Source organism: Camelus ferus, chromosome 14 (genome assembly GCF_009834535.1).
Source record: "Camelus ferus isolate YT-003-E chromosome 14, BCGSAC_Cfer_1.0, whole genome shotgun sequence".
In the NCBI taxonomy this organism is placed as follows: Eukaryota; Metazoa; Chordata; class Mammalia; order Artiodactyla; family Camelidae; genus Camelus; species Camelus ferus.
Genome location: NC_045709.1, coordinates 28295747 through 28320366, shown reverse-complemented (window position 1 = coordinate 28320366; position 24620 = coordinate 28295747). Strand labels below are relative to the sequence as shown.

General features: G+C 38.1%; 1 protein-coding gene across 1 annotated transcript in view; it reads right to left on the bottom strand.

Moving 5' to 3' along the window:
- The window catches only part of FAM155A (family with sequence similarity 155 member A), a 536157-nt gene that overhangs the window by 414862 nt on the left and 96675 nt on the right, over window positions 1-24620 (bottom strand). The window lies entirely within an intron of this gene.

Here is a 24620-nt window from a genome sequence, read left to right as displayed (position 1 = left end):
TTTTCATCTATAAAACAGAAGTAATAAAATGCCATTCCAGGGTTGCTATAACAATCTCAAATACTGCATTTAAAGCCTTCAGCCTGGTCAGGTCAGATCGTCACAACCTGGGATGGATTCCAGCCTGTATTTCCCTCTTGGAAAAGGTACCATACATGGTCGCTCTGAGCACACGCTTAACCCAAAAAGGGTGGCTATTAAAATGATCATGCGTTTTAGGACTTTCGATGCATGTATCCATCATAGATTTTCAATATTAAAAAAAAAATCTTACAAGCCTTCTAGTTAGAATTCATACTCAAAGCTGGAATTCCTTGTGCAATAACCCTGATTAACTGTTGCATTCATTCATCATATTGAGCCAATTTGCTGGGTACCCAAGAAGATGGCAGTGAAATGAGGCATGTGATTCCTGGGTTACTGGCTTATACGAGCCCCGGGACCAGATCGCCTGGCTGCTTCTGTGGGCCCTGACTATGCAACGTGTCTGTTGTCCTGCAATTCCCATTGCAAGCTGGGTGGGTATCCCCCAGACCCTGAAAACTCACAGTCTAGTGTACTAGCTCAGAAAGTCCACTCCTTGTAAGTCCCTCAAATACACTAAACACTCTAGACATGACCTCAAAGCTGGACAGAATGTGGCTGAGAAATGCTGAAAGATGGAAACAGAAAACTGAAGAAATGCTGTATGTCTTCTATGTGCAAAGGTGTTTTGTTGGCACCTGGTGGGGAGCACAGGCAACAAGAACGTCCTCCCTGCTCTGGGAAACTTACGTCCAATGACCTGCTGTGAGAACTTTCTGAATGTGGATCGTGGGTAAACCAAACAAATAATACCTTGGCAGCAGAATAAAAGTTACGGTAAACAAGATTTTGAACTATGAAGGGAATACTGTTTCTTCTTGGTGGTTTATATAGCACAGCAGCTTCATGACAACGACACACTTAAACACTTTAAAAGTGCCTCATATGATCTCTCTAAAAATAAAGCTTAGCTTTCCCAAAGAAAAAGAAAGTACTAACTCGAAAAGATACATGCGCCTCTACCCAGTGTTCACTGCAGCATCACTGACGACAGCCAGACGTGGAAGCAACCCAGTATCCACGGATGGATGAATGGATGAAGATGTGGTATGTGTGTGTGTGTGTGTGTGTGTGTGTGCACAGCAAAGTGCTCAGCCATTAGAAAAATAAAATCTTGCCTTTTGTAACACCATGGATGGACCTAAAGGGTGTTATGATAAGTGACATCAGTCAAATACCATATGATTACACTTATATGTGGAATCCAAAAAACAAAACAAATGAACAAACACAAAACAGAAATGGTGTCATAAACACAGAGAACAAACTGGAGCTTGCCAGACGGGAGGGAGTAGGGATGTGTGAAATAGGTGGAGGGGATTAAGAGGTACACACTTCCTGTTAGAAAATAAATAAGTTGTGGGGATTTGATGTACAGCAAAGTGAATGGAGTCGATAATACTGTAATAACGTTTGTATGGTGACAGATGGTAATTATACTTATTACGTGGTGAACATTTCATAATGGATAAAAATATCAAACCGCTATGTTTTACACCTGAAGCTAATGCAATATTGTAAGTCAATTATACTTCAATTAAAAAAATAAACAAACAGATAGCGCTCCCACCAACTACAGTATCACATCCTTTATTGCCCTGAGCCACACTCCACTACTTCTTGTTCATCATTATAAGCCACCTCTGTCTCACTCTCTTTCTCTTCCTCTTATGCCCCCAAGTTTAGTATGGCAATCTCTTGCGCTTGGTTTGAAACACCTTTTAAATATCTTGTGCTTTCATTCACTCAGCAAATAGTTATTAGCTGCCTAACGGGTAACAGGTAGAAGAGACACAGTCTTGGTCATTACTGAACGGCGTACACACACATCAACACACACACAAATTCTGTGATAAGAATAAAGTGTTACACAAGAAAATTTTAAGAACCTTAGTCTAGGCTGGTCAACCTTGAGCTTGCCAGGTCTTACTTGCAAGTAAAAGACAGGTCAGACATCAAAATATGTGAGGTAGGAAATCCATTTCCTTGAGTTCCTGAATGAATAATCAAAGCAAAAAGTACATTTTTGATGGTTTCCAATTGGAACACGCCAGGATGTTCTCTAGGGGTTATACACGACGGTCAGAACTGCAGATTGGATGACGAGTTGCAAGTGAAAACCCCTAATGAAAGCACAGAAGGAAATCGTGTCTGGAAGCTAAAAATTCACACCGCTGTTCCCTCAGTGTAGTGCCTGCTCTCATCTTGAATCCTACAAAACAGTTCAACACTCTTACTGAAAAAAAAAAAAAGACTTTCAGGAATCGAGCCTGAGATCTCACCTGTGAAGTGCATTTTTAAATTCAAGTATCATCTGCAATCATTTTCTTGGTTCCTGTCATGAAATACATCCCCAAGTGTCTCTTCCCCACAGTTCATGCACATACCAGAAATGGCTGATTAATTGCATAATTAATTAAAAGAAGTAAGTGTAATCTGTTTTGGAATGAAATTTGGCCATTTAGAACAGTATTTCTCATCCCACCTGTCCTTAACAAAGTGCTCCTTCCCCAAATTCTTGTAGTGGCTCTTTCTAATTTGTAGAGAACTGGGTAACCACCCGCTACCCTAAACACTGGAGAATTACAGAATTGCTTCCTATCTGTAGGGTGGAGCTAGGGTTAGTCAGGCACAGAAGCCATAGATTTATAAAATATGACTTCAAACAGAAAGCGAAAGTTCTAGTGATACAAATCACCTAAAGCAACAGAACAGCTGGCCTGCATTATTCTGCTGGTATCTAATTTTAGGGCTCTGAAATGAGAACTTATTCTTAGCTTCAGGCCACTGATTCATTAAATACAAAATTCTTAAAAATATCAATTACTCAGTGTTCAAATTGAATGATAATGTCCATTAAATATAGACGATACAGGCAATGATGCTAAAGCTACATTCTCTCTCTTCCCACCATACTTACCCTGACATCCCCCAAATTCATTTCAAATTGTGTAATGTCAATATACTTCTGAAATAATGTTTCTCTGGGTCACTAGGAAAGGAGGAATTAATTAAGGATTTTTAACATACAGTCAGCCCTCCTTATCCGAGGATGCACAATCCACAGATTCAGAGAGCCCACTACAAGGGACCTGAGCATCTGTGGATTCTGGCATCCCTGGAGGGTCCCGGGACCAATTCCCCAAAGATACTGAGGAACAACTGCATACATATATTAAAATTTGATGTTAGGCATTCAAAGCAGAGCAAAAGCTCTTATAATGCCGGCTAGACCATTATGTACGTAGTCAAGTGCAGTTAACTTACATTTAATATGTTGGCTCAATTCTCATAATCATACGCCAAGGGCATCCTGTGTGAATCTGGTGGGGCAGGTGCGGGGACGGCTTGGTATTATTTTACTTCTGTTAAACAAGCCCTGGTTCGGGGTGGTTAAATTATAGAAAACAGAACGGCACACATACGATTTTATATATTAAAAAAAAATGGCCAAAAATGGTATCTAATTTGCATTTATATCAAATTAGATTTCCCTCCACAAAATTAACTTGTGTTAAAATTCTTCTTTGTTGTTTGGAAAATGTGAAGTTATAAGTCAAGTCTTTTCCTACAGATAAGACTGAAATGCATCGTCCTGGTCCCCTATCTCTTACTGCGTGGACACGGCAGTGAGCTGGAGTCAACAGCCACATCCATCAGTGCACACAAGCAGGCAGGTCCATCTGCCCAGAACTGCCACAGTCTCGCTGCCAGCTGCTGACCTTGTGTGGCTGCTGGGAGCTCTCCCTGGAACAGAAGTACTCCAGTGTTCAACATTTCCAATGAGCTCTTGGAAAACAACACCTAGCTGATGTTCAAAACAGAAAGTGGGCAAGCAAGAACTGAATGGCCCCAAAGATATACAATGTCTACTTTATAGGATTTTCTTCGGCAAGCCTAGGGAAGCTTTGCAGATTGAGTATTGCACATACCAGCTGTAAAGCCTGCAGAGGCACGCTGGGCCACTGGAGTTGAGTGTGTCATTTTTAAACTTTAATTTAAATAATTAGTACTTAATAAGCTATTAACTAATTTAAATTACTATAGTTAAATATGCATTATATATAGTATGCATATAAAATGACATATAAAATATGATATATTACTATATATGTGAAATATATGATATACACTGTAGTTAAATGTATATTACATATAGTATGTGTGCATAAAATAATGTATACTATGTGGCATATAATATATACCATATATACTATATATGGCTTTAGTTTATATATCAAATCATATACTATATGATACATATACATACTATATATGATATATACATATAATACCATATAAATATATACTATATGATATAATAGATTAATATATTGTATTAATATTAACATATAAAATACATATAATAATGTTTCTTGGTAATTTCCTGTGGGTTTTCAAAAAGTGGAGGCTTTTCACTATCAGAAATGCATGTTTTAATTATATATTACCTATAAATGCAAGGCAGGGGTAAAAATATTCAAACTTCAAAATCAATAGGACCTAATAAAAAATTTTAAATGGACCCTTGTAGCTCACATGCAAGCAAAAGAGACTTGTGGAGAAGGAAGAAAAAAAGTGGGTCCAATGTAAGTATAAGAAGGTAGGTTAAACAAGCAGAATAAAACTGAAAAGAATGTCAATCTTGTAATTTCAAGATAAAAATTCCACTAAGCATTAAAGTAGAATTAATTCAATGGCTTGACTTATTAAATTACCCATAAAACAATTCCAAATATAGAAACTGTGGTTCCCAGAAAATTCTTTAAATTAAAGTGGACCCACATCTAGGTTGTGATTTTCCTTTCGTTTCACTGAGCACAGTCCCATTTTACTGGGCTTCAGAGAGGCACAGATATTTGTTATCTGGATCAGAAATTCATGTGTCCTTTTTTCTTCACTGTATAAAGAGTCAAAATGCCCTTATATATTGTTGTGTTTATCAATATTCCTTACCTGATCATTTGAATTTTATATTGATAAAGACAGATTTGATGTTAAATTTTAAGCTGAAGAGTTTAATTTGAAAAATAAGGGATTCTTTTTCATAGAACAGATGGTCGCAAACTAATTTGTAAAGACATACTATTGCTTACAAAGAAAGAAAACACTCACAGAAAATCAAAGATGAAAATGTGAGATTTTTTTCACGCACTTTTTTTAAAGGAGACCCTCAAGGCTGCCTTGTACTCCCAATTCTCCCAATTTCCAGAGAGTTCTGCCTCAGTTGAATCTCTTTTCTAAGAGCTGTTATAACCAAGGTCTAGCATTTTATGATTTTAGCAATTCTTCATTTTTATTTTCCCAAGTTTGGAATTCATATCTGCTTAATGGCATAAACTATACATTCCAAAAATTTCAGGACGGCAGAGCAGAAAATTGACAAAAAAAAAAAAAAAAAGATACTGAAATGACACAAGAGACTGCCCATGATAACAAAGGAAAAATGGCCTGTTTCGAGGTACAGACATGAGACCAGTGTGTCTTTTGCTAAAAGGAAAGACAGAGAGATACAGCTTGCCGTGCCAAAAAAAAAAAAAAAAAAAAAAGTGATGCATGAAGAAACAACTCTTGTAAAAAATTTCATCTGAAAAGATTAAAATGGGTAGATGCATTATTTCCCTCTCTCTGTTTGATTTTTTAACGGGTTGTTCGAAAAACTCTTCATGAAGAACATTCTGGGTCCTGCAGCACTTCTCATGAGAGCCCCACAGGCGGAGGGTTTTCAGAACTTGGGAACTGTCTTCTCTATGCAGTCTAGTCAAAATACAGTAAATGTCCTTGATCTATACAACTCTTGGTCAATATAGTAAAAGCCATTTCTGTTAATTGTCAATGACAGAATCTCTACAGCATCTATTTTCTAAGTCTGCTACTGAGGAAGATCAAACAGCTGTCTGTTCGGGAGAAATGAGACAGCACATCCACAAAGCAGGCGTCTGCATACAGACGTACGGCAGCACAGCTTGCACCTTTCTCATTTCTATTTTGCTTTAAGTGGTTTGTTTCCACAGTCGTCAGAACAAATGAGTTACTGAAAATATTGTTGACACACAAATGCTTTTCATACGTTTAGCGTATCACAGTGAGATCCAGGGTCAGTCAACGCTCTTCAGTATAATGACTGGGCCAGGTTCACCATAATATGAAAATTAAACAGGACTCTGGTTCCTGAGTTTGTTTTCATTTTTGTTGTGACTGACATGAGCTGCTGAGCTTTTTAATTTTTGTTTTGTTTTGTTTTGTTTTTTGCCTTTTGCAATGACACAAATTCAACTTGGGACTTTCGTTTGATTTCGTGTTTTCCCAGTATTTCTGTGTTCACTGATTTAATTCATTGGTTGGAGTTGAAAATAAGTCTCTAACAATTCCTACTGTTCTAATCTAATACTTAAATTTTCCTTAAAAGACTTTCCGTATTATCTCGTATTAATGTATGATATCTCAAAAACAATTCTTAAAATGTCTTAAAGAAGTCATTTTCAATGTATTTTTAATAAAAACGTCTTATTTCTTTAAAGTGTTGGGGTTCCTGATATTATTGCATAAGATCAGGTAACCATCACAGAATGACTTGCCACCATTCACCTTTTATTTTAAGTCAGCAGATGAGTAATACAGTGTCAAACCGGTGCTGGTGATACTGCAGGAGCCAAGTAGCACTCCCCTCTGCAGGCTGCCATGCACTGAGATGCCTGGTTTCAGAGGCTGTGCACAATCAGGGAACCCGGAGCACATACACATTGTAAATTACCTCTGGGTTTTCAGCCTCAGACCAGTGATGAAGTGCTTAGCATCACACACCACCTGTATGCTAATGGGATGAGGATCTTAGAGAGGGATAGGCAGGCCCCAGACAGTGGGAGAGCATGAGAGCTATCCTTACAGTGTGAAGGGCTGGGATGGGTGCCATCAGAGAAGTGTGTGATACTGTTTTTGCCGTGGTCTTTCTTAGGAAGTTAGCATGCTGACTAGCTTTCCAGAAAACAAACTGCGAAAGGAATCTTTGCACAAGGATAGAAGGCGACCTGCATCTTTGCAAGGAGATGACTTATATTATTTCCCTGTGTACTGCAAGGAAATTCTAACCCTAAATGTATACAACAATAACGTCACTCTCAACGGGAGCCTTTATATTATATGTGAATTCTCAGTAAGTGTTCCATCGTGGGGGTAATTGTTAAGAAAAATATACTTAAGGGTCCACGTACTAATTCAGGCCATAGTAAACTTTAAAATGCCTAAAAACCCTTCTCTCCTGCTTCCTTTGCACTACAGAATTCTTCAGAGGGCTATCTAGATTTGGAACTGTAGGAAGCTGTATGATCAGGAAAAACAAACAAAAGAAAACTGGAACTGGGAATTTACTGCTGCTGAGAACTGACCCATTGCTCTGACGTTGATTCCTCCAGGTTATCCCCACATTGCTAGCAATGCTTGACTCTTTCCTAGCCTCCTGGGAGCAGATTCACTCATCCTTCTTCACAAACCTTTTCTGGATTCTTTTCAGTTCATTTTGAACACCGTCCTATACATCCTATAATTTTTGCACTATAAACATGGATATATATAGACCAGTATGCAATGAGACACGTGTGTATTATTCATCCATCATATGCATATATACACACATACATACAGACGGTTTGCACTGATGTCAGTTCCACTGGATTTTATGTCTGCATGAAGTACAAGTATACACAGTGAGTTTTTCATTTGCTGGCAGTGCTTTGAGCACTGTGGACACTTGAAAAGATGTATTAGCTCCTAAAAGCCCAGCCATCCAGCAGCCGGGGCAGCCCCACAGGAAGTCAGGCTGCCCGGATTTTGAGATGGCATGCCTGTCCCCCTCTGTTCTCTCCCAGAGGGAGGGTGGTGCTCTGACTGCCGCTGAATAGGTCTACCCTCTCCTCATTTCCTCAGGAGACAGCCACGTGATTCTTTACCCACGTGTCTAGGACACATCCTTCATGAAGCGCAGGCAGCTTCTCTTAAGTCTTACGTGGGACTGCGGAAGAGACGAGACACACAGTTGATGCCTCCTGGTATTTGTTTATTTGAACCTGCTTTTCTCAATAGTAAGATGTGAGGCCTCCCCTCGTCGTTCACCTACTTTCACTATCATGATAAACAAGTGTGCAAAGTGATCGAAATCCATTACAGAGAACATGTAAACACCTGGAACAGCACGCGCAGCAGGCCCCAGCCACTGCATCTCTGCTTCACCACTCCTCCTTCTGCCATAAAGTCAGTGTGTGCAAACTGGTCTACAGCACACCCGTTTCACAGAAACTCGGTTTTCACCAAGTTTCCTAGAATTCAGAGAAAGGTAAGGGATGGAGAGCGACGGCAATATTGCTTAAAAAAAAAACAGAAACACTGTGCTAATGCAATGGGTTATGATGGAAATTCATAAAGTAAGACAGCCCCTGGAGAAGAGAAGGGACTCCTAGGTCAGAAGCATCTTCACTCAAATCCTCTAGAAATATTGATCATTTCTTTGGGTTCACAAGTTTTTCTATTAGGGTAAATTCCTGGAACTTTAATTCATTAGTCATTATGCCAATTTCTTAAATTAGACCCACGTCTAGTTCCTCAGCCCAAGTGACCCAGGGTGTGTTGCAGAAATTACAGCGGCACGTCTAAGTCCGCTGTCCCATCACCCGCCTCCCAGAGCACGCCTGCAGCTTGCTGCAGATGCAAGAGAGAAATTCACACTCTTACAACTTTGAAGGCTTCTGTTTCTTTTTCAGAATGGTTTAAATCTCAGTTATTTTGTCGCCTTGTTGAATTTCTAAAGGCAGTGCCAGAATTTGGGTCACATGCAAGGTTTCAACAGTTTCCAGTTGTACGTTTTAGTTCGTATAGATGTGTCTTTAAAAACCAAAGTAGCATGAATAGTCAGACAGTGATGCATCTCAGACCTACCCCTTTTTTACAAAGCAAAAGCATACATTAGTATTAGCCTAAAGCAGGGATATGTCTGTATTAGCGTAAAACTAAGAAAATAATTTTTACCAATTCCTAATCTACATAATAAAAATAAATCAATGACACACAAAAAAAGAAAACTTAGTAGAACTACCATGACATTAAAAGCCACTGGGGTTTTTAGTGAAGTTTAATGTATGTAGTTACCTTTATATTTCCTATGACATCAAAAGTTGTTCCCAGGATACAATTTGTATCAACCTCCCAGGAAAGGGAAGTGAAAGAATAGAAGCTCTGTAAGGAGGAGCGTGGTCCTGCCTTCATGTCACTTAATTGTGCTAGAACACACAGTAGTTCAGCCCCGATGGATCCTACAATTCACTTCTGGGAAAGGTCATCACTAGGGAGCATCTGCAGTGTTGCAACTGTGAGGCAAGAGAAAACCCACGGGTCTTGTCAGCCTTAAAGAGCATCACAATGAACTAAGGAAGATCCAAGAGCTAGATACAGGATAGTGAAAATGTACTTATTTTTTGCTGCAATCCTAGTGGTCTTATAAAATCCTTCTAAGAGGTGTTGTTGGTGTGTGTGTTTAAGCCGTTACACAGTAAATCTATAGCATAATGGACACAAGCTTGGAACCAGAAAGATGCAGTTTTAGCTCTTCCTGCCCACAGGTGGGGGACTTGGATAAGACGCTGATCTCACTGAGCCCAGTTTCCTCAAACAGGTATTGTGGCTACTAATGCTTATTGTGTAAGAATATTATTAAGGTGAAATAAATGATGTGTAATATGTTCATGCTACTATCAATGATGGTGAGAAATACCATTGACAATATTCACTGCACATCAGCGATTCATATAAATCATATTATATAAGATCCTCCAAATGACACTTCACTTTTGCTTCTATCCCCCGACTATTCTCCAGGCACCACAGGAGGCCAAAATTTAGACACTGCGACAAATCCCCCTCTACAGGGGGAAGTAAGACAGTAGCTGACTGGTGAACTAAATCCCATCTGAGTGTCTATGGGGTCAAAAGCTATCAGTCCTGGAGCAAAAGCACAGGTAAAGACGAGGGGGGAGAGCCTGCCTGTCCATTGTGAAAACAACTTTCCACCAGGAAATCTGGAGGCCGAGAGCCCAGAAACACTGACAAAGACTTGATCCGGCTGTGTGGACCCTGGTGGAAAATTGAAACCCAGACCACATATTCTCATGAGTCCCAGAGAAAGAGAATTATAATAATACATTCTGGTTTAGTAAGTTTTAGCTCCACATTTGACAGCTAGACCTGCGTAGTACAGGCCTACTGAAGCCAAGGTGCCTTTGTGGCAGACTAACCACTGGGCATTTCTAGATTCCAAGTGATCAGGATTATAACGTGGTTGGATGAATAACATAATCAATCCACAGAGAATGGCCAAGCGTTTTCAGCCAACATTTGAGTTTTGGCAGCATGTCTCTTTCTCCTGGCTTGAGAATCCTGACTAGCCGCTTCACCCAGGAAGACACTCTGAAATCAGAAAAGCTGCCCTTTCCAAATTCCCCATCTGAATACACATATGTTTTATGACTAATTTTTCTTTACTCTTAGATTAAGTTGGGAGAGGGGTAAGTGGCTAAGAAGGAAAGAAAACCTGAACTCCCTGCCCTCCCTCCAACAGACCCCTTTAAAAGCCAGCCTTATAAAGTCCGTTTTTTTACTAAAATATCTAATTACATTAGTGAAAACAGTTGACATTGTACCACTGCATAGCTGTAGCCTTCTAGATCTGAATTTGCATCATTAACAGATTATTGCCAAAAGGAGACGGGCTTCTCTTCCAGCATCTCCTTACCCACGAGCTGTTCCTGGTATGAGGATGACAGAGAAACAAGCCCTAGAATCTAAAACTGCACCCCTGCAGCGAACTGATAAGATACTTACCGTAGTCTTTCCTGAGAATGCCAACTGTGCATCCTGAACTACTCACCCTTTTCAGCGGTTTTTCTCTACTCTGACTTGTATGCCCCACTCATTGCACTTATCTCATTTTATCTTGTACCAAAGATATTTTTATATTAATCTTACGTTCCCTACTGGACCATAAAGACCCTGAGGGCAGGAACCATCCCGGCCTCCTGACAATAACCGTGTGCTGACTGGATAAATGATATGACTTATAGTCCACAGAACATCGAGGACAAAGATGAGGTTTCATGGCTTCTCTCACAATCACACCAACACACACACACACACCCTGAATAAGCTGTATACGCTGTATCTAACCAGTTGCACTCTGTAAGAAATGGGGACGCTTTCATTAGAGTGCAGTAAAGGGGCAGCGGCAGAAAATCTCCCCGACTGTGTCATGCTTCCTTGTTGGAGTTCGCTTGTAGGATTGCTCACACGGTTGACTACACCCCTGGCTGCTGCTGCCATCAGTGGGTTTCCCTGAAAATAAGGTGCTGAAACTCACAGGCGGGAAGAAATAAGCAGCAAACCTACTCGTTCCTCTGTGCTTAGTTATGGACCTCTTCAGTTACGTTCCTACTGCTAGTTCTCTAAAGAACACCCGAGTACAAAGCAGAGTCCTAGGTTACATTTCACGCCCCCACTGTTCAATTTGGGTGTTAGACCAGCATTCAAATGTTAGGGGGTCCTAAATAGTCTCTACTTTTTTTACTTTTCAGCTCAATTCTGCTGCCTATAAATTCTAGTCAGTTAATTCACTGCTTTTAGTTAACAAGTTATGAAAAAAGCCAGTGTGAATCAAAGACTTGTAGCTAATTTCGGGTGTGAGGAGGCACTGACAGACGAGCAAAATATAGGCTAAGGAGGGCGTAGCAGAGTGGAGACCTGAAACTCCCATCTCCAAGATTTAAAACAAAGCAAGACGAAAGCCACTCCACCATAATAAGATGATTTTTCCTAGACTAACTTGGCAGGGGAGTCCCAGGCAGTGAAGAAATCCTAATGGCCTGCCAACCATTGGAGCAGGTCTGCATTTCTAATTATGTATATTTCCATGAATTATAACTTCATGTTTTGTCTGTTCAACCAGTTTGGAAGCCAGCTGAGAACCACATCAACTTCTCCAGGATCTTCCCTTATTCTGAACATTAAAACATCATTGTTCAATGTTTGTAAACAACATTGGTAAGAGCTGCATGAGGGGGTATCATACAGAAGCACCAGTAACCTCTTTATTAGCTATGATGACATTTCTAGTTTTTATGATTATCACTAATGATTTCATGGAACCACTTCTCAGGAGTTGGTTTTTGTTGTTGTTTCTACTATATAGCTAACAATAAATGAAATTCCTATGTCAAAAGTGATGAATATTTATAAGCTTACTGAGACAAGTTATTTTTGAAATAGGTTTTATCAATATTCCAGTGTGATGCAGAATTCCTATTCACTAAATCCTTAATAGCATCAGATATTTTCATTTTAAAACTAATTGATTTTTTAAACTATTGATGGAGAAAATCGGAAGAACATTACTATTAAAATTTATATAATTTTGATAATGAGAGGTGATCATTTTTTGTGTATATTAACCAGTTACACTTTCTTTATTGTAATCATTATTTTTTCTTAACCCCAAAAAATTGACTTGTTCTGGAAAAGGGACTCAAAATAGAAAGCTAAATTTTATTTAGTTTCACTGTATACTCTTGCATAAAAATACTTCCAGAGATGCTGAAGGAACTAGAGTAGAAGCAAATTTCCTAATTATTTGTAGATTTCTTTTTGTATTTGTCTGAGGATGTCAGCTATCTACAAAAGTATTGCAAATTATCCATCATCCTGGAGAATATAATGCTGTCTGGGAGTATGTATACCTAATGGAAACAATTTTTTCCTCATCTCCTAACAAAGCGGTCATAATATTCTTTCTGAAGAATACAAAACATATCTATGCATGATTAGGGGCAGAGGGATATTAAAACATATGAAGCCATTTGGAAAACATAAAATTTCTGCACAGCCATAAATATAGATCTACAAGCGGTAGTAAAAATGGTTCTACTTCAGTCAGTTTGGTACTAAGGCACAAGATACAGACACAGGAATCAACCAAAATGCCCATCAAGAAATGAACAGATAAAGAAGTCATGGTGTATATATAAACAATGGAATATCACTCAGCTATTAAAAAAAAGAAGGAAATTTTGCTATTTGCAGCAACATGAATGAACTTGGAGGGTATTATGCTAAGTGAAATAAGTCAAACAGAGAAAGACAAATATTATATGATATCACTTATAGGTGGAATCTGAAAAACAACAAACTAGTGAATATAACAAAAAAGCAGCAGACTCACAAATATAGAGAACAAATTAGTGGTTGCCAGTAGGGAGAGGGGAGAGAAGAGGGGCATTATAGGGGTAGGAGATTAAGAGGTACAAACTGTTATGTATAAAATAAGCTCCAAGGATATATTATAAAATATAGAGAATATAGCAAATATTTTATAATAATTAAAAATTGAGTATAACCTCTAAAAATTGTGAATCACTATATTGTATACCTGTAACTTATATAGTATTATACATCAACTGTACTTCAATTTAAAAAAGGGGTGGCCTCCTATCCAGAGCAAACATCTCAGAGGCAGAAATAAATATACACTGGGGAACATTCTAGGTAGTGTTACAATATCTTGTTTTGTTTCTGGACATAAGTAACATGTATATGCTATTAACAATTTTAATGAGGATTCTCAAAAATATCACCAGGTTAGAAGCCAGCACTTGAGTGAGTGAGATGACAAGGAGGTGGAGGTGACTTACGTTTTCATTCCATTGCCTTTCCACAGTACATTAGCGCTGAGGGAAGAGACCTGCACTTTTAAATGTTTAATCTTGTGCCTTAGTATCAAACTGACTGCACTAGCACCACTTATTGAAGAGAATTCTTTTCTCCGCTGTGCGTTCTTACCTCCTTTGTCATGGGTTCATTGACACAGGTGCAAGGGTTTATTTCTGGGCTCTATGTTCTGTTCCACTGATCTATGTGTCTGTTTTTGAGGAGGTCACCACTTTTCGTTCTGGTTGGCTTTTATACGTTGGATGGACTCACGACCTTGATGGACAGCCTCCATTTGACCAATTGCACAGAAGCATTACATGAGTTTTACCTGATTCCAATCACAGGCCTGCACTTTGCCCAGTTTCCCTGCCTCTCCCCATTCCCTTGTTCCAAACCCCTTTCTCATCCTTCTAGTGGTCAACTTAAGTCAAATAATTAGTAACTTGAGAATGCACAAGGGAAAAATAACAGTAAATTATTAAGAGCCTTCCCCCTATAATTTTAGAATGGGTAAATAAAAAGGCAGTTAGAAATGAAGTAGTTATAATTTCAGAAGAGCTGTCTATAATTTGCAAAGACAAAACTGCAGTTACATTTTATAATCAAAGAGCATGTTTGCTCAAAAATCTGACTGTAAGGGTTTTCTGGTCAAAAATGGGACAAACTCTTACCTGCTGATACGGACCTCACTGACTCATCAGGAACATATGGTGACAAATATATATCTAATGTGCTACTGGACGGATGCCACACTGATTGTACAAGGTTAACTGTGCTCTTTATTAGGACCTAGAGGAACTGAACTCTACAGTGCATTCAAATCGATATGACTTGATATATATTTTGTATAATTTATATTCCAGAAATAATATTTTTATAAATCTTAGGTAAATAATAATATCTATGAACATAGAAAATGATGCATTTTCCCATTGGAAATGACAGCTGCAGAATGAGAATATCTCATTAAGAGCAGAAACAAAACCATAGAATAGAATCTAGAAACAGTCTATGTGGTATCTGTTGATATATGTTCTCTTTATCTTTGGAGAATGAGGGATGGAGATTTCAAATTATTATTTTTGGTTTGGGGGACTTAGTGTAGAAATACGTAAAATCAATTAAATGTAATTAACACTGAAGTTCTTGAAATTGCGTAGCATCTATCATTGGATTATTAATCATATTGATCTTTCAGATTCATGTGCAAACTACAATAAAATTAATACAGGTAATTATAAAGCTAAAAATGTCTGCATATTAGTTTCATCTGTTTTCCATAAATCGAATTATAGTAACCTAGGTAACTCTCAGTTATTAGTGAATATCTAATACTATCATTATATAAATCATTTTATAAATAGCCAAAATTTTGCATGCTTCACCTGCCCAAGAATGGTTCCCCAAATGTGTGGAATGCTCTGCCAGTTCCTGCCAGTCTTCTTGGGGATGAGAAAACAAAATCACACTGAATCCTTCACAGCGAGGGATAAAATATATGCTTTGGAATGTAAACAAGAGAAGGTAAACCATTCTGTGGGTTACAGAGTCGGAGTGGGAAGGATGGACATGAAGGCAGCAGAGAACACCCTCAGACACCACTAAATTCAAGCACTGGGGAGGCAGTGGCCATGATCTTTTTTCATTCATTCATTCAATGCACATTAATGTGCTGCTGTAACACGCCAGGCATAACACTGATTCTCCTGTCTGCCTGGCCTTTTGTTAGTTATAATACAATGAATTCAAATTAATATTAAGATAATTACTGATGATAATATGCATGGACGCATCGATGGCAGATCTGGCATGCAATTCCAAGATCTAGTTTTTACATTTGATTATGGTGCTAATTGGATGTTGGAATTCCACTAACTATTGTGACTTCTCTGAGTGCTGATTTCCTAAGTAGCAAATATGGCAAAGAATATTTTCCACCCATTTCACAGAGAAACCTTTCTAAATGATAATTATACATAGGGAAATATTTTAACCTTTCCTATGAGAAATATTTGTCAAAGTGTAAATCTGTCAAGGAAATGATGAATTAAGATTGTTATGAGGATAAAGTGAAGATATGAAAAAAAGACAAATGCTTTCATTATTAACAAGGAAACGTCTTTCGAGGACCTATCTTAACTGCTTTTATAGTCTTTTTGAGAGGCAATCTTACTGGATTCATATAACTAAAACATCATATAATAATTTAAATGGTGCCTTAACCAAAAAACCTAGGGTAAGTGCTGTTTTGTTTTATTTTTGATATAAGAAGATGACATATTAGAACATGCCCACTGGTACATTTCTCAACGCTAAAGCCATACCACCTGGATTTTAAAAAGAAAATGTTTTTGATGTGTTTCTGCTTCTTTAATTTAGCTGGGGGCAAACAAAGCTTTGCTTACAGGTGCCCCTTAAGCAGTGTGTAGAGGTCGCCTCTCTGCTCATTTGCTTCCTTGTTTGCTGACCTCTCCTCACTGTGTGTAAATGCTACGTGAGCAGCACTGATATGCATCATGAGGGAGGCATCCACAACTTCTCATGCAGGGCATCTAACCGACACTAGACAGACAGCTCTAAATGAATGAGCAAATGAACCAATGCCCCCATCCTAAGACTTACAGACACTACAGGGGACGTGGAGATAAATCCACAAGGTGCTGCCCCGGGGGCCTCCTGCAGACACTGTCGGTCCCACCCACATGGTGCACTTCTCCTCGGAGTGCTTTCTTTGGCTGTTTGACTGGTTCAGTCTTTCCGGACCAGGCTGGGAGTACTGAGTTAAGGTCACATGCATGTGGCCCTCAGCCAGAGCTAAAGGGAGCTTAGCATATAAATACTTTTTCCCTCCTTAGTGGGGACACACTAGGAGCTTATGGTCGCCCAAGGACTGAATCTCAGCTTCTCAAGGCCGTACTCTGCTCCTTAGCACACTCCTTCCCGTCCCTGTCCCCCCACCACATTCTAAGTGATCTTGGGATCTTGGAAATCCCAAGATCAACTCCAAAATAAATTACTTGCACTTCAATCCTTGTTTCAGCCTTTGGGACAAGCACCATTTCTGGTAGGAAACGGCACACTGAAATCACTGCAGTGTAATACTAACAGTAACAGAGGCCGCACGCAAGTGCAGATCAGGTGCTGTGGAGGCTCACGGGAGGGACCGTATCTGGAAGAATCAGTTGAGAGATAGCATTAAAGAAGAAAGGAGCTGTGGATCATATACCAACTCCATCGCTGTAGGTTAAACCTCATTTGGGTTAAGTCTAGAGTGATGGTTAGGGGACAGATACGAAGAAATTGAGACTCTCCCTAACAGAGTAAAAGGAACAAGAAACATATGGAGCAGATCTGTCTGGAGAAGTCGTGAGTGCTTCTCTTTGGCTGGACCACAGACTGCGTGGTGGGGTCTAGTGGGGGATGGGTTGGAAGAGGACTCTGAAGCTAGACACGGGGTGCACTGTATGCTCCACCAAGAACTGTGGTTGTTTTGTGTAAGTGATGGAGAGCTGTAACGATTTTTTTATAAAGTAAGTGACATGATCAGAATGTGCCTTAAGAAAATTGATCTTTCAATTGTGTAAAATAGATTAGAATTGGGAAGGGGAATTGTGAAATCCTTGTGAAAGGCTAGTCCAGTAGTCTAGGTAGCAACTAATGATGCCCAGAGTTAAAGTTACAACAGAAGAAAAGAAAAAGAAAACAGAGGTATCCAGCAGCAGCAGCCTGGCTGGCCGTAAGGCAAGGGCGTGACTTAAAAATGAAACACAGAAAGCACAGCAGGCAGGAAGGCTTTGAGTCAGACAGACGGGTTTAATCCAGTGTGAGATCTTGCAGGCTCCTTCAGCCCTGTGAGACATAAACATTTTCACTTGCAAGAAAGGGAGGAAGACATACCCACTGGCTTGTGAGGCTTGAAACAGATAATGTGTTTAAAGTCCAGCAGCAGAGTCGCTGGAGAACATTAAACTGTGATTACTCGAAGGCAGTATCGTCGCTGTTGTTAAGTCATTATTACTGCGCAAGCGTCTTTTAAAAATGACCTCCCTAAAACTAAAACTTAAGCAGAGATATTAGGAAATCAAAATTTTAAAAAGTGTCAGTTAGAAGAGGGATGCGGTTCATCAGCCTAGAATTAATTATTAAAGGAAGGCAAAAGATGGACAAGCGTGTACCCACAGCCGAATCCAGCACGTAAGTCCACGCATATCACGCAACTTACGCTTCTTCCTTTGCTTCCATGATCTCAAGACAACCCTGAGGTTATACTTCGTTTCACTTGTAGGTCTGACAACAATAACACAAAATGCTGGCCGTGCCACCTTGAGACATCTGCTTTCTGTGAAAGTGGTGTTTTTTATTGAAGCGTAATGTACATTCATTTGAAATTTATATATAATCTCTGATGACATGTTTTAACCTGATTATACTCTCAATTTCAAGACAAACTGAAATTCCTAAGAGTATCAACTTGAAGATTAAACCCTAGGCCAAGAATAATTTAGCAAAAAAATAATCTTTGTATTTATTTATTTCATTCCTCTCACAGCGCCCGGCCTTTCACGTCCCGCCACACGCCTGCATGAAGGATCCGACTGTGCAGCTCTGTTTATTCCACTTCACTTAAGTTCATGGTCGGCTGCAGGGAGCAAGCTGGAGCGATTCCCAACTTCAGTCTCAACTCTCTTAACACGCATGACACCACTGATCTTCCAATCCAAGGTGGGGAAGTTCTGCAGCAGGAAGTACTTAGGGTCAAAGGGATATTGACATCGGCTTTTCTTTGCAAGTAAAACTCAAATAAAATAGAAGCATGATAATCCATGATTTTATTATTTTTATGTAACTTTGAACCAAGGTTTTCTTCCTTCCTATAAAGAAAGTTACACAGAACAAGACTAAAGGTAGGGTGTATTCTGAGACAGCGGGACGCGCACCTGATTGAGAGTTCAGGAACCAGGAGAGAAACCTGCTCTCACCTCTGTCCGGTGCTAGCTGTGTGGTATCAGTCAGGCCGCAGATGCTCTGTAGCCCTCTGTTTCAGTAAACGTTCATGGGATTGCTGGATCAGATGATTATGAAAGCCTCTTAAAGTTCCAAAATCCTCCCTGAAACTGCTGTTTCCCCTTAGCCAACACAGATCTGATCTTATTTCTCACTCCCTTTTAATTCCATAATGGGATTCACATAGATAAATAATAAAAAGTAATAAAATATTTATTATGACCCATGTCTATTTTTCTGATTAAAAAAAAAAAAAACTCAAGTCAGGGAATTCCTGTTCTTGAACATAGCACCAATATTTATTATTTATTATAGCCAGCAAGGCAGAGCAGTAATTCAGATCCTGGGCAGCTCACCCCAAGGTGCTTAATAAATATTGATGATCCAATCTATGTCTAAAGGAAATAGATACTCTGTTGGGGGGAAAAAATCAGGTTTCCTTTCAAAACATTTAGGGAAACATTCTGTTACTTGATTTTTTACTGCTTAGCACTCTGTTTTAGCATAGACATTTTGAGGTTGACTGTTCTTTAATTTATCCACAACAGTATATTAGCAGGGTTACTCTCCACCTAGGAATTTTACTGTCAAAAAGCCTGGATTATTCAGAAGTTATTTTCTACATCTTTGCTGCAGATGCACTAAAATTTTAAAGCTTCTTCTCAGTGTTAATTGGAAAGGAACACTTGGTGTAAAAACTCTTTAAATAGGGCCTTTCAAGCAAGCATTCGTATAGTTGCCAAAAATCAGACTGAATGAAGATGAAATGTTCTTCATGCAGGCATCTGGCTATCACTGTGAGATAGAACAAGTTTCTATTGTAATAAATGTAGCTAAAAGACCACTGTGGCTTCTATATTCTGTCAAAATGTTTATGAGCATATATACCAAGATCCAAACTGAAAGGCACAATATTTGGACTTCATAGTAAATCAGCAGTGAAATTAAAACTGTCTAAGGATATAATGTGCAAAGTATAGATGCTCCATTGTTGGTCCTCTGTTCCTGGGGCCATGAGAAGGTCTACACCACAGAGTAAAGTTGGGGCTCACATCCTGTGACATGCCAGAGACGGTAAGGAGGGGGCTACTGAGATGTCCATGCCAGTATCAAAACACCATCACCTAGGATTTGTAAAGGCACTACAAGAGCTGCCAGGGACAGAACCAGGGCTGACAGCATGGCTTAGTGGTGTCTAAGAGTCACTGCTGTTACCCAATACACTCAAGGCAAAATGGGGGGGTGGGGGGGTCCATCCTCACTTTCTTGATCCCTCTCTCTTCCCAACACTAGGCCCCCTTTTGTCCTGTAGCTTACATACTCCTTTCCACCCCTTACCCTCTCCTGGATCTGCATCCAGACAGCCTGGGGAAGTTTTGCTCTGCTCTGAAAGACTATTTCCTTCCCCACTGCTCCTGAACTATAAGAAACTACTATTTCAGTAATAGCAAATTCTTAGATAATTTCACTATTTTCCAGATACTTTTCCAAGCACCTTGCATACATTAACTTATTGAACACTCACGATAAATCTATAAATCAATACTATTATTACCTCTGCTAGTAGTTGAGGAAACAGATAGAAAAAGAATAACAGTCTTCCTGGAGTCTAGCATGTGAAGAACCTGAGATCTGAAATCTGACAGTGGGGCTCACGAGGGCGACACTCTTCACTAAACTCTGTTGCTTCACTATGTTGTTGTGTGATATGAATTCTTTAAAATTTATTAACATTTGCTGAGGCCTGCTTAATGTATGACTTGTGGATGATTTTTTTAATGAATAATTTATAATTTAAAAGTATGTGTATATTTTATAAGATATACATACACCAGTTTGAAGAAAAGGTATTAATAAATTAGACTTGTTAATTGTATTGTTCAAATTTCCTTTATCTTTGCTTATTTTTCATTTTTTTGACCTATCAGTAATTGAGACATGTAGATAAAAACTTCCATTATGATAGCGGAGTTCTATAGTTCTATCAATTTTGCTTTGTTAGTACTTCGGGCTTTTTTGTTAATTGCACACAATTCTAGAATTATTATAGCTTTCTGGTGAATTTCAGTGAACTTAGATGGGAAGAAAAACATGGGTTAAGCTGACTCATACTCAACTGTAAAGAAATCCCTACTGAAACTTTCCAAAATCATTTATATTTTGAATCAAATGATTAAATAATAGTTTCATTTAATAATCAGTAAATCTTTAAATTTGTGGACAGAATATTTTGGGGCAGAGTTGCTTCTTGAATTGCTTAACTCTCACCAGGACGTTGATCTCAAAGAAAGCTGGCTTTCAGGCTCACAAAGTTTGCCTTCATCTAAACCAAATACTTCTCCAAGTCCTATACACTCTAATTCATTCTACTGAAAGATTAACATTCCCAAGTTCATTCATTAATTTTACTTTTTTATTGTCATTTGAACACAACAGGTGTCACGATAGCCAGTGCCTTTACAACTTGACTTTAATTTCCACCTTGAGTCCTGTTTGCTTATACTTATCTTAGGCTATAATCAAAGCATTATTTGCTGCACTGTGATGGTGATTTACATTTTGTCCCATATGTCCACACGGTTCTTTCTGTCTGCAAGGCTTTTTTTTTTTTTTTTCCATCCCTGCCTGTAAACTTTTGCCATCCTGAGCAGCTAATTTCAAACGCTGCTTTTTATGAAGCCCAAACCTTCCATCAGGTGGGACCTTCCACTCTACTGAAACTAGGCTTCTCCTCCAGCTGCTAGGAAGTGAGCATCCATCCTTCGGTTTGGTTACCTGTCTGTTTTACCTCCCTCTGCCCCATTGTACTCCAGGCATTCTGAGTGAAAGACTATTTTACTTATTTCTCTATTGTCTCAAACACTTAGCTCAATAACTATTTTTTCAAAAGGCCCATTATTTTTCCAAGGTGGCCAAACTCTAGTGTAAATTTAGTATTTGAAAGGCAGTCACGGGAGCTAGTGGAGAGTCTTATAATGCCATATTCTATAATCTACACTCAGTATATCTTTCAATTTTGTTAGACAGGCAACTAAAATTGTCATGTAATAGTCTCCCCTTCTGGAAAGTAACTATTAATGAGAGTTGTGTTTCTTCAAGAAGAGTTCTGGACCTTTTTTTTTTTTTTTAATGGAATGATTCACCGTTAAAATGTATATAAGACTCTTCACTGAGATTATAAAAATAATTTTTTAAATACCTTAAGTTTAAAATATTTAATTCTAAACTTAATTATTTCTGGTTTGTTTCCTGCATTTAATGAGCAGTAGAGTATTTCATAGAAGACTTTTATATCTCATCAAATACTTTCCCTATTCTGATCACTAACAAGGAATATCTTAAGTGAATCAGTTACTGGAAGTGCTCATGTTAGTTTTGTAAGCAGTGGTTTCAAGTCTAACAAAATGACAAAGTTGAATTTCAACTACAGTAATTTAACTGCTCTTCCCTCACTCAGTGAAAAACATCCCCAGTTTCCCTACTTCTTTTCAGGGATCAAACTGGGTGTTTTACATTAAATCACTCTGAAAGAGAAAGAGGCAGGAAAAAATGAAAAGCAGGAAGTTCTATCAAGTAATGGGCCTTCTGCTTTCTTCGTAGCTGATTTTATAGTCTTTGTCAATCTGAAGTGTATAGAAATATTTCATTTGCAGCTTGTGGCTTATATGACACAAAACTCACTTTTCTTTCACATTTATTGCGTGCAAATGTTTACTTTGCCGTTCCATGTGACTTTTTTCATAAATTCTACATGTTGTTTAACACAAGGAGAAAAAAGGAAACCTCAAAGTAACGAATAAAGTAGTCTTCATACTACACCAGCATTGACTGTTTCTGCTAAATATATAGCACTTATTTACAGATACAATTATTCACCATGAGGTCAGATCATTACATTTCATGTGTGTCTGTTACCACTGAATCGCCACTGTCTACAGCACAGTTCCTTGCAAGACATAAACTAATAAATATTTGCTAACTGACCTGACAATTAATTAATACTCATTAGTCAGGAGTAGTTTTTGATCAGTAGCATTGAATGCCCTCTGGTATAACCTAACATCGTGAATGTTTAATTGAAACTAACGATAAGAATTAGAAATGTTTAGCATATGAAAATATCTGTGCTGAAAAAACTTGAGTAGAGATTTCACACATCATATTTGATTTACTTATGTTATTTGCTCTCTTACCCACAAAGAATGAGTCTGAGAATAAGGGAAAGAATGAGAGAAAAAAATGTGAGAAAGCTAAAGTCAACCAGCTGGAAAATGTCACTTAGCCACTGAGGACAGTGTAAATTACATAAAATTTATGTGCAGTATGCATGAGGGACTCAATGTGAGTGACTGCCATTCGTGGTATTAGAATAAAAGATGACCAAAATAGTAAGTTACACAACCATTATCTGATCATCTCATCCACAGAATACTATTCTTGAGAGCTGCTCCTTGGAAATCCATTTGGGAAATGCCTCTTGGTATATAATGTTTATATATATATATATATATATATATATATATATATATATATACACACACACACACACATATGTATATATAACACATGGCATATTAAGGCGCTAAGAAAACTTTTTAACATTGTTAATAACATATTTTGGGAAATTCGTGTTTTCAGATGATTTTCTCTTAATAAATTAAAAAGGAAAAATCTTTCATTTTTAATGATGGAGAAGATGTTAAGTTGTACAGGAAATCCTCTCAAGTTCACCTCTGCACAGAGAACTATCACTGTCTCATCTGAACCACCAGTATGAAAGAAAGATAAGGCAAGCCACTTAGGCAATTTTAACTATTCTGATAACCATGTTAAAAAAGTAAAAAATAAACAGGTGAATTTAATTTTAATAGAATATTTTATTTACCATAATATACCTAAAATCTTATCATCTCGGCATTAATAAAAGTAAAAATTATTCCTGATATATTCTACTTCCTCTTTTAATATAATATCTTTGAAATCTTGTGAGCATTTTACATTTGCAGCACATCTTAATCATATGATGAAACTTCAAAGGTCATATATAGTCCTGGCAGAACAATAAAGACATGCTTAGTGTAAACTTCTTTTACACTGCATCAGTTTTTAAATTTGAATTGATTAAAATGAAATGAAACTGTTAAAAATGCTCCCTCAATCTCACCCCACTTCAAGTGTTCAATAGCCACATGTGGCCAATGGAGGCTGTAGGCCTAGAGGTTCAACACAAAAATAGATCCAGCTTACCATAATGACATTATCCACTGAGACTAGAAAATTTAGTAGGAACTTTAAGCTGTCCAATAGGAGGGTCTGTCTAGGTCTTGCATAACATAACCATGGGAATCAAATTTCTCAAATAAGAGATACAGAAAATTATTTAGCCAATATTTAACTCATATTAAATTGAACTACATCACATTTTTATAAATCTCATCATGTATTTAATCCAGTTAACTTTTTTATATCTGGATGTGTTTTAAAATGAAACTGGATAATATGAATTCCTAAATTTACAGGAAAAGAAAGGAAAGAAAAAAGAGGAAAAAAGAAATAAAAGTTATTATTTGGGGGAAATCATTAGCCACCACAATATATGAGATTTCTTTAACAAGAAAAAAAGAAAAAATAAAAGCAACAAACAAAATAAATACACAAGTAGTGATGTTACAGTAACAGGTAACAACACTTTTAGGTAATACAGCTTTCCACTAAAATAATAATTATGCTGTACTGACTTGGTTGACAATTTTAGGAGAGAATCATAGATCCTAAATGACATTTTCTCAAAT